Source organism: Amblyomma maculatum, chromosome 6, assembly GCF_055883805.1.
Source record: "Amblyomma maculatum isolate TAMU_Amacu chromosome 6, ASM5588380v1, whole genome shotgun sequence".
Lineage (NCBI taxonomy): Eukaryota > Metazoa > Arthropoda > Arachnida > Ixodida > Ixodidae > Amblyomma > Amblyomma maculatum.
In genome coordinates this window covers 168,195,895-168,207,590 of record NC_139349.1, presented here as the reverse complement: position 1 = coordinate 168,207,590, position 11,696 = coordinate 168,195,895, and positions in this window count along the sequence as shown.

Sequence of the window (11,696 nt, the reverse complement as noted above, 5' to 3'; positions counted from 1 at the left end):
CGCTCGGTGGCCCCGGGTCATGTTACGGACGACATCAAGGAAGAAGAAGTGGGCAGTGGCGCGGACAGAAGCGCTCGCGCTAGGCCCGGCAACCATTCATTAAACGTCATCTCACTGTCATCGACCATCTCTCTGTCCTCTGTTCTCCTGTTTTCATCGGCTTGCCGCATCGTAACAATATATACAGCCTGCCCAAAGCCCCTGCAGCCCCTCTATTAGCAGACCTCCGAAAGGCCATTTCTGTTAGCGGCAGACACCCTTTAATAGTGCTCGGTGACTTCAATGCCAATCACACAAGTTGAGGTTGCAGGAAGAACTGCAGAAAGGGCACTGTACTTTGGACATTCATCCAGAATGAGGGTTCATTCCTAATCGATGATCTAGACTACCCAACAAGGATAGGCAACAGTGTCCAAACTAACACCAGTCCAGACCTCACTTTGAATAAGAACATACCACACAGCCGCTGGAGTAACACATACAGCAACTTCGGGAGCGACCACAACTTTGTAAATACAGAAATTCAGCTCAGTTCACTAGCTCGAAACTCGGAGCCCATAGAAATTATAAACTGGGATAAATTCCGCCAGATTCGAAATTCAGCTCCCGAAACCATTGACGATCTCGACAAAAGGGCTCATTGCCTCAACCAAGATGTGGCATTAGCTACCTCCACAATCCCACTCACTACTGATACCGACATCGCAGACAGCCGCCTCCTGCACATGTGGGAGCTCCACGCCAGGCTGCAAAAACGATGGTTAGCGAACAAACATAACAGAACACTCAGGATTCGCATCGCAACACTCGCAAAAGAAATTGAAGCCTATGCAGGACAGTTGGCAAGCCAGCAGTGGGGTCAGCTATGCGACTGCAAGAGCGGAAATCTCGGTTTGAAAGGTATGCGGACATTTCTCCGTTGTCTGCTAGATCCAGATCACAGCAACAACCAGCGGAAAAACTTTAGTCGAGTCCTCCAAAAATCCCCCTACAAGATGACGCCCTTCTAGAAGCTTTAAAATAACAATACCTATCTACCACTACTCGCACACCACTACCTGATTACCGCTGCAACCGGAACCCCAAATTGTACGAAGACATTTCGCCGTGGGAAGTACGGGCAGCCATGCACAAGCTCAGAACGACATCAGCACCTGGGGCAGACAAAATCACTAACAAAATGCTCAGGAACCTGGATGAGAACTCCATACAGGCCATTACAGACCTTTTCAACGAGTGCTGGCAAATAAAATGCTCCCAGTGCGATGGACACATGCGAAAATCACCTTCTTCCCTAAACCAGGAAAAACTTTGGACCTCAAAAACCTCCGACCCATCTCTTTAACATCATGCTTAGGGAAACTTCTTGAACATGTGGTTTTGGCCCGCTTACAGGTACACATGCAATAGCAAGACCTATTCCCCCACTTTATGATTGGATTCCGCACCCATCTCCCCGCTCAAGACGTTATGTTACAGGTCTCGGAAGAGATTCTACACCCCGGGAACGCTAAACACATCAGGGCCATCTTGGCCTTGGATCTCACCAAGGCTTTTGACAATGTTCACCATTCGGCTATTATGGACGCTCTCTCGGATATTTCAGTGGGAGGAAGGACACACTCCTATATAGCGGCCTTCTTTCGCAACCGAACGGCAGAACTAACCTTCGGTTCACTATATTCACCAAAATTACTACTGGGTAGCAAAGGTACACCTCAGGTTTAAGTCCTCTCTCCATTTCTTTTCAATATTACGCTCATTCCTATGGCAAAAGTCCTGGCAGTTATCCCTCACCTCTCCCATTCATTCTACTCGGATGACATTACTCTTTGGACATCAACGGGTAATGTCGGTCAAATGAAGGAAACCCTCCAGGCCGGGGCGGACATCGTCGCGGCGCATGCCGCGGCAGTGGGCCTCACCTGCTCACCGAGTAAATCAGAACTGTTGCTCCTGCACCCTTCAAGGTGCCGCACCGACATGGGTCCACCGCGTAATATTAGAGTCAACACTGAAAACCAACAAGTCCCCGAGGTTGATAAGGTGCGTATACTTGGGGTCAATATTCAGAACAACGGCAACAATACTGCCACTATTATTAGACTCAGAAACACAGACCACCAGACCATGAGATTGATTAGACGATTTGCGAACCGCCACCAGGGGATGCGGGAGCACGACCTCCGCCGTCTTATACAAACGTTCGTGATGAGTCGAGTGGTGTACTCTCTTCCAAATTTGTTTCTTTCCACGGTGGAGGAAGAAAAAGTAAATTCACTAATCAGGCAAGCCTATAAAACGGCCCTAATTCTACTCAGGCACACGTTGAATGCCCGTCTGCTCCTTATAGGGGTTCACAATACCCTAGATGAGCTTAGTGACGCCACTCGCACAGCGCACGTTGAACGCCTATCATCCACTACGACAGGGAGGCATATTCTCTCGTCCTTATCCTCAACCCTATAAGCTCCCACAGACCCATCAACTCAACCCCGAGAGAAATTCAATCTCTTTTAACAATCCAGCCACTCCCGAAAAACGTCCACCCGGTCCGTCACCTGGCTCGGCGAGAAGCTAGAGCCGCGGCGCTGCAAAAGCAATACCACGTTGATACTTGTGCAGTCTGTGTGGACGCTGCAGAATATGCTACTTATCCAGCCTATGCCTTGAGCGTGGTTTTCAACACACTTCACCCTATAGCTTCTGGTTCGGTTAAAGCTGCATTTTCGTTAGAGGCAGAAGAAGCTGCAATTGCACTGGCTATCTCCTCACCCACTGCCACACTACTCTTTAGTGACTCAAAAACAGCTTTCCGCAATTTCACATGAGGCAGCATTCACACGCCTGCTTTCAAAATTCTCAATTTGTTTCAACCCCTGACCAGATCAGTTGAACTCCTATGGGTTCCCTGCTCATGCGGGCAACCCTGGGAATGAAGCTGCCCACAACACAGCTCGAGCCCACGTCCACCGAGCAGGGCCAGCTACAGACCCAGGCAGCGCACGCGAACGCCTCGTTACCTTATAACGAAATTACTCTCCACTACAGGGAGCAACGACTCCAGTATCCGCCCCACACCAATCACTAAACTCGAGCAGGTGACCTGGTTCGTACCTTCCTGTCTGTAGTACACCTTGTCCATATCCCCCCCGGCCTTTTCTCCCCTGTATGCTCCCTCTGCGGGGCACCCAAAGCAGACTTTCATCACATCCTCTACATTAGCTCTCAGCTCCAGCCACCCTGCAATTCGCAACTAACAGACATAGAGCGATGGGAGATCGCGGTGTCCAGCTCGGACCCAGCTGCACAAAAGGAACTGGTGGGCTGGGCTCTAAGAGTCGCTGAGAGCCACAAGCTCCCGGCCACTCTACGCGATATCGAGCCGACCCATCAAAACAGTCAGTAAGGCTCAATATTCAATAAACGTTTTCACCACCACCACCACAGATTTGTTAAAGGACAGAGGGGATATCGTGCTCGAAAAACTGGCCACCCTCTATACGCAATGCCTGAAGATGTCGTAAGTATCAGAAAATTAGAAGAACGCTAACATTATTCTAATTCATAACAAAGGTGACCTAAAGACACAGACCAATCGGCTTAGTATCAGTTAGACATAACGTATTTGCCAAGGTAATCGCTAATATAAGATCAGAACAACCATAGCCCTTAATCAATCAAATGATCAAGCAGCATTTCGCAAAGGTTACTGTACCATCGATCATATCCACACTATAAACCAGACATGATCTAAAATTGGGGCAGATGTAGCTGTGATTTGTGTTTGTTCATATGTAGAATTAGTAGGACTGCAATATTGAAGAAGCAATATGTACCCGGACGAAACCGCTATGGAGGTATCAATTTTAAAGTCCCTGGTCATTAAAATAGGGCCTTTATGTTTAGGTTGTATCAACTCAAGAATTCCTTAAACGTATACTGCGCACATCGAAACAAGTACGTGAAGGTACACACCGCAAGGTACAAACAAGAATAACGCACACATGTCCGAGGTCGACAAGAACAAGCACATTCTGCAAGGCATCGATGAAGATGCCTTTCAGATGCTCCATGACAACCGACAACACCTCATTGATTTCAACTTCGTGCAGACCGAAAGAATTAACAACAGACGCAGGAAGATTATTGCTTTGCAGATAGATCTGGACCGACACTTGTGAAAAATGTATTGAAATCATCAACAGTTTTTTCAGTAATATTACAGGGAAGTGCAGAACATTTTTTTCAGTTTTGCGGGACCTCATTGATAACTTCCCACATTTTTTTTTTTATTTCCAGCAGAACCTTGAATTCGGCTATTAAATATTCTTTTTTTGGGGAGCTCTCATTAGGGACGCTGATTTATTAGGCACGCATTTGTACTGATACAGATAATATTCGTTGCCTTTATGATGTAGCCATTTATGATACCAATAGTCCTTTTTTCTTAATACGTTCAATATTTTTTCGGTCATCGAGGGACAAATTTCTTTATAACGCTGAGAAGATGCTACATTTTGGCTGCTGTGATTTATAAGGTCAACGAGATCGCTAATCAAGTTAGAGAACTCTATATTGACATCTTCATGATATATTAAGCCAGTATTGAGTAATAACAAATTGTTACGGAATGATCCATAAGAGCGCTAATAAAGTTAGAGAACTCTATATTGACATCTCCATGATATATTAAGACAGTATTGAGTAAAAACAATTTGTTACGGAATGATCCATAATTTACCTTGGTTGTATGTCTTCGTTTCATACCTTTAACTATTGTAGGTGTGTCTACCTTAACAAAAATTCTCAAGTAGTTGAAATTTTTGTTTGGTAAACGCCATCATGTGCACCGCTGTCAGTATCTGTCAGTGCATGATCAATTGATGTTGCCGAAAAGGTGATTATGCGTGTCGGAGAAGCAATCAAGTGGCGGAAGTTATATGACTGAAGAAGGTATGTGTAATTTGGGGTACTCGTAGAACTAGTATCAATATTCATGTCACCAACGACAATAACTCGGTTTTTGTAGCTTTTAATTAAAGAGGACAGGGTTGATTCCAGTTTATCTTAAAAATAGGCAGTATTTGAATTCGGAGATCGGTAGACTACGCCCACTTTGAGCGCGCATTCAAGTTTCACAAATTATGCTTTTTTTCACGATGTGCGATTTCAGTGTCATGGCCGGATAGTTCTGTGGACAAAGAAGAAGCGACTGCCTCAACAACCTTATTATTAAGGTCATGATTTTCAGTACAGGTATCCCCTTCAGTTCGAGAATCCTCTTTCTACTGTACTGCTTCAGTTCGATCAGTTTTTTTGTCACTGAGTTCGTTACTTAGTATTCGGTTCTCTTTCTGGCACTGAATGCTCAGTTGTTTTGCATCCTCAAGTTCTTTACGGAGTGTCTTTACTTCAGCTCTGAATTCTTCAAAGTTCTCGTTGATGTAGTCCATTCCTGTTTTGATCGATGTGAGTTCTTCTTGTAAAGCTGCGTTTGATGACTGCAGCTTTTTTACCTCATTCTTTAGTTCTATCATAACTTCCACGAACCTGGAAGTCCATATCAGTCAAAACGCTTACTATTTCTTTTATATTATTTGGCGTTTTTCGGCAAGTGTCTGTGCAAATTCGATTAAAGCATCCGTGGTTTTCCTTCTCACCGTGGCAGGGTGTATCGCTTACAACCTGTGCGAAAGTACAACACTGGAAATTTTAGAGCAGATCAGCAGCCATCAACTCCAAAAAAAAAAAGAACAGATAATAGCTTTGTTTTCCCATCTGCAACAAGCGAGGGCCGCAATTTAGCAGAAGTGGTAGCAACGGCTGCCGGTACCGTCCTGAATGTGCCTTGGTCGATGATCCATGACTTTATGTAGACGAAGGTGACGCCTCGAGTCGTTAGGCCGCCGCAGTAGAAAGGCACGTGTCTTGATGATGACGTCCGGAGGTCATGCGCGTAGCTCCTGATGTTCTTAGTGCTGTCGACCGTTTCTTATCGGATGCCTGCAACAAGCGAGGACAGCGATTTAGCACAAGTGCTAGCCACCGCTGCCGGTTCCGCTCTGAATGTGCCTTGGTCGATGATTCATGGCTGTCATGATGTCATGAATAGGCTCTGTGATCAGAAATTAGTATTTGGCATTTTTTCCTTTGAAAGGTGTTCGTGCAAACGAAGGCTGTGATTGTTGTGAAGGATTTCAACAAGGCAGATGATGAGAGCATCCTAGACTACCTAATGAATTTGGCTGCTCTTAATGTTGACGAAAATGTGAACGTTTTGTGGTGAAATTCCAACATATTTGTATCCATTGTATTGTCCTGTTTGTTCCTGACAGGGTTAAGAAAAAGAAACTGAACCCCTGAATTACAAAATAGATAATGCACATGAAAAGATAGCTGAAGAGAATGAGACGCTCAGTCAGGGCTCGAGACCCTGCTATCAACACTCTAAGCGATGCGCTAAAACAGATATTAAACAAGCTAAGTAAACTTTTTCACTATCACTTCAGGCAATTTCCACCAAGAAGCTCCAGGGAAATTTTGGAGGTATATGGACGGCAACAAATCCAGTAGTATTTCGTAATATTTCATGGGTCCCCTGTCTCAGAGGAAAAAGCAGTTGCCGATGAATTTAACAGCTATGTTAACTTAGTATATACCTGGAAAGGTACTAGTCTTGTTTCTAAGCCTGAAGGGTGCTTTCCTTCTATGCCTGATGGCATTGTATCCCAGGAAGGTATTTTAAACTTGCTGCTTAATTTTGACTTTAAAAAAAGCTGACGGACTCAATAATAGTTTTATTTTTTTGGACCGCTACGCGGAATGGATTTCGCACTATTTCCTCCTCATTTTTAACGCGTTACTAGCGCCGTGTTCTCTTCTGGCAGACTGGAGAGATGACCGTATCATACCCATATTCAATTCAACTGATCGCCTGTGTATATCTAATTACCGCCCAATCTCCTTGGCCTCAACAAGTTGCAAAATATTACGACATATAATCTGTCGACACTTGACTGTATTTCTTGTAGAAAACAAACTGTTTTCTTGAAGAAAACAAACGCAGCTCCTTAGTGCATGAAAGGATTTTTTACCCGCGATTAATAACAAGGAACAGATTCACGCTACGTTTTTGGAATGTGCGAAAGCCTTTGATAAAGTGGCTACTAATAAACTAATGCAGAAACATTGCGAGATGGAAATAAATAGCAGACTTATCGAATTCATTGTGGCTTATCTAGAAAACAGGTACCAGTACGTCCAAGTTGACAAGTATTGCTCGGAGACACTGCAGGTAACCTTTGGGGTACTGCAAGGATCGGTTCTGGAACCAATTTTATTCGTTAATTATGTTAGTTATATCGTGCAAATCGTATACAATGATGTTAAGATTAAGCTTTTCGTAGATGACAGCGTTCTTTACACCTCAAGTAAATGTATAGCTGACCAAGGTAAATTACAAAGCCCTCGCTGATGTTTCAGGCTGGTGCACAAATTGGAACATGCTTTTAAATGCTGACAATTGCTTAGTCCTCCGTATATCCACGAACAAAACTGTTTTAAAACGTTCTTATTCTGTGAATGGTATTGCACATAAGGAATCGCCACATGCTTTCAAAAGCATTCGACACATGGTGTATTCGACACATGCTTTCAAAAGCGTTCATGCACGTGAAGCTAGCAGCATATAAAGCGTTAGTCCTGCCATGTCAGGCGTATGCTTCGTGTCTATGGGGCCCTTATACAAAGTAGAAAGAGTTTGAAGAACAGCGCCCCCCCCCCCAGATTCATTTACAACAAATAAAAACGCACTAATAGAGTGACAGAAATGCCTGATTATCTTGGTCTCGATATACTTCGGGCGAGACGTTCGTAATACAGGTTAAAATACTTGTATTTAATATATAACAACTGTCGTGACGCTGGGGCTAAGTCGACCCGGCCTTCACTTCGTAGCGTGCAGAGACTCCGGGTTGATGAAGGATTGAATCTTCGAAGTTGGTAAAATATATACAAGCAGGTTTAATGGCACTTTGAGAAAACGTATTTACATGAAAAAAGGGTATATCAACAAAATGGCAAGCGTTAAGAGTTCATAGCGAGAAACGTCTGGATGAGCCGTTCACCCAGGGCTCAGAGCGTCATTTCGTGCTCTGCAACGTCCTTAAAACCCCCTATGTCCAGCCCCTCTCTGAAGATGCTGACCAACCAGTTCCAGGGCACGCCCCTCAGATATCGGCATCCAATCGAACACATCACTGCACTGATGGTCTGATGCACTGACTGGTCCGGTATTGTTTCGTTGGGCGTGGTCACTTGCTGGCCGGTAGAGCTTGGGAACGGCGAGGAGGTACATTTCTATTCTTCTGCAAAGATCCGATATCCTGGTTCCGGCAAGTGGATTTCCTTCTCAGAAACCCAAGTGCACATGCGCGCCGCATACTACTCCCAGCATTGTCCCTTTCCGGCAATTGCAAATCTTTACTGCATTCCCGGGAATTCCTCTAATGGCCGTATGCGTCATGCTCCTTTCTTGTCCTGTACGTCAGCGGACGTCGTCTCCGTTGGGCAATAGGCATTCCTCACTTGACCATAGCGCTTCTCGACGGGAAGGGTGAACAATTGAACGAAAGCACTTCCGGCTATTTCCCACAAGGCGACATTTCTTTGTATTTTTCTAGACGTTCCCTTGACAGGGCCAATTTGGCATTTGCAGGGTCTCGACCAAGCAAAACAGGCTCACAGAAAAGGATTCATGGAAACAGGCTTACTTAGCACCCTTGCACCAACAGCACATATCCACAGCACATACCCATGCCCACAGGCGAACAATAGAGCGCGCACGTGCGGACCACGCACGGTCATAACAGCTTCCTCCCCCGCCAGAAGAGTCACGGAGAGCAGCAGTCGCAGCTGCTGCATGAAGAGACGACTTTATGGCCTGCACATAAACGCTTGAAGCTCGCTGTCGCTTGTCGAGTTGTCTTGATTGTCGTAGGCCAAATTGCTTGAGCTGTCTGAAACTCAACCACATGTCTAAGCAAGCACTCGGCTCCCGTCTGAGGAGATCAGGTCAAAAGAAAACTGCCTTCGTTGTCCGAGAAAAGCCCACACTCAAGATGCTCAGGACCCACGTATGCCTAGAAAACCAAACATGCTGCTTTACATAGTCACATATATTCAAGCGCACGAAAAAAAAAAAGAACCTGAGTATCAATTTGGATACAGGGTGAGGAGTGCCTCGGACCGCTTAGAAACAGCGGCTAAGCGCGTCCACATTCCCATTTAACTTCCCCTTTTTGTATGTTATTTCAAAATTGTACTGCCGTATAATCAAGCTCCACCTCAGAAGGCGACTGTTCTTCGATGTCGCAGTTTACACCCTAGCCAGGGAACAATGGTCCGTCTCTACGGTGAATTTGGCCCCTCCAAGATAGCACTGCAATTTTTGAATGGCCCATACAATGCAAGCGCACTCTTTACGCCTACCGGAGATTTTCACTGCGTAGTTAGTGCTAGAATGGTTTGTAACGACTTCAGCAGGTTCTTCCCACTGTACTTCGAGCTTATTCTGCCTTGAACCTCTCAGCAACATCACTTGGCCCCCGATACGAAACGTCCTTTGACGGGCTGACTTATCATAGTACACTTTGGAACGAGCCTGGGCTGACTTCATGCTGGCCTCAACGAGTTCCTTAGTGTTATGTAAGCGATTCAAGAGGTTCAGAATGAATTCTACTACTGTTGGGTCTTCTCTGCGCCCCTCCCAGGCTTCGCGCACCATTCGCAAAGGTGAGCGCAGTGACCTTCCGTACACCAACTCGGCTGGGCTAAATCCAGTGGATTCGTGCGGCACTGACCGCAAAGCGAAAAATGCTGCAGGCAGGCAGGTATCCCATTCGCGCTTGTTTTCATAGCACAGTCCCCTCAGGACTCGCTTGAGAACAGAATGCCATCTTTCTACGCTGTTGCTCTGCGGATGGTGGATCGAGCTGTGCACTACCTTAATGCCGCATCGCTCGAGAAATGAAATGGTGAGGACACTTGTGAAAACGCTACCCTGATCACTTTGGACCTCGGAAGGGAATCCAACTCGTGCAAACACTGACAGCAGCGAATCCACTACCTACTCTCGGACGTCACCTCGCGCAGCGGAACGGCTTCTGGAAACTTTGTGGCTGGGCATAATATGGTGAGGATATAACGGTACCCTGACTCTGTCACAGGAAGTGGCCCAACTACATCTATTACTAACCGGTGAAACGGATCGGTAATGATTGGTACTAACACCATCGGAGCTTTCCACTTATCTTGCGCCTTTCCAACCCGCTGGCACGTGTCGCATGACCGTACAAAATTTTCCGTGTCCTTAAGACATCCAGGCCAATAGTATTCTTGCAACAGCCTCTGCTTTGTTTTCCTTATTCCAAGGTGGCATGACCACGAGCTGCCATGGGAAGGTCGCAGTAAGTCTTCGCGGTACTTTTGGGAAACGACTAATTGGTCCCGCTCTACTCCGAGCTTATCCTTGAATAAGCGATACAGCACTCCCTTTCTCATCTCGAAAGAAATATTCTTTGCTGTCTTAGTGGCGCGGTGGCGCTCCCTTATCTCCTGTATCTTGGGATCATTGGCTTGCTCCATAGCTAAGTCCTCTCGGGTTCCACTTAAAAGTCTCGTGAGATTACTAGACACTGGCGGCAAGAGGTTACTCTCAAGAACGTCCTCATTCCGCGTCTCATCAAGCTCATTTTCAAGTTGACTTATCTGAGATGCCTCGCTCTCAAAGTTTTCTGACCCGCTATCTTCCGCATCGACCACTGTTTTAACTGTCGTTTCCTCCGCTCTGGATTTTTCTGGAATGAGCAGTGTAGCTAGTTCTCGCGCCTTTGAACGTGTTATGGCTTGCACAACTCTGTCTCCGGAAAGGATGCCCCTCTTTCGCAGTAGCATGTCCGATTTGTTGGAAAACAAATACGGATAGCACTTAGGAAGCTTTCCTGAAACGGCAGCCTCGGTTGCTAACTCGCCGAAAGGACCCTCGATGACCACGTTCGCGATTGTCAAACACACACTCTGTTCCTCCACTACCTGGCGGATCCATGCACACTGTCCTGTATAGTCGGAAGGCGACACATACGCCGGATGGACAACATCTATCGTTGCGGCCGAATCGCGCAGTACCTTGCAAGGCTTCCCGTTGACTACTAGGTTATGCATGTAGGGTTCCAAAAGCTGCATATTTTCATCGCAGTCACTGTCATACGAGAAAGCAATCTTTTCTTTCCGGTAGTTGACGGCAATGTGACCCTGCTCATTACACCTAAAGCATGTGAGCGGCTTCCTAGCCCCAAGCTTGTTCTTTGTGTTCTGCGCGTTAGTCACATCCCCACTTTTCTCACTGCCGTCCTTTGTAGGGAGTTTGCCTGAAGAAGCCTTGCTTTCTTTGTTTGCAACTCTAGCAAAGTGCCTTTTCTGATGGTTATTCACCCTCAACTTGGGATTGCGGGGCCTATGCACTGCTAGGTTGCTGAATTGTCGGCGCGAAGCATACTCCTCAATGAGTTCGGCAGCTTCAGTTGCCGACTTAATGTCGCCTCGGTCCTGTAACCAATTTCTTTCTTTTTCTGGGAGGCAGTTATAAAACTGCTCCAAAAGAATTCGCTCGACTACAGTGTGCCTATCACTGTAGG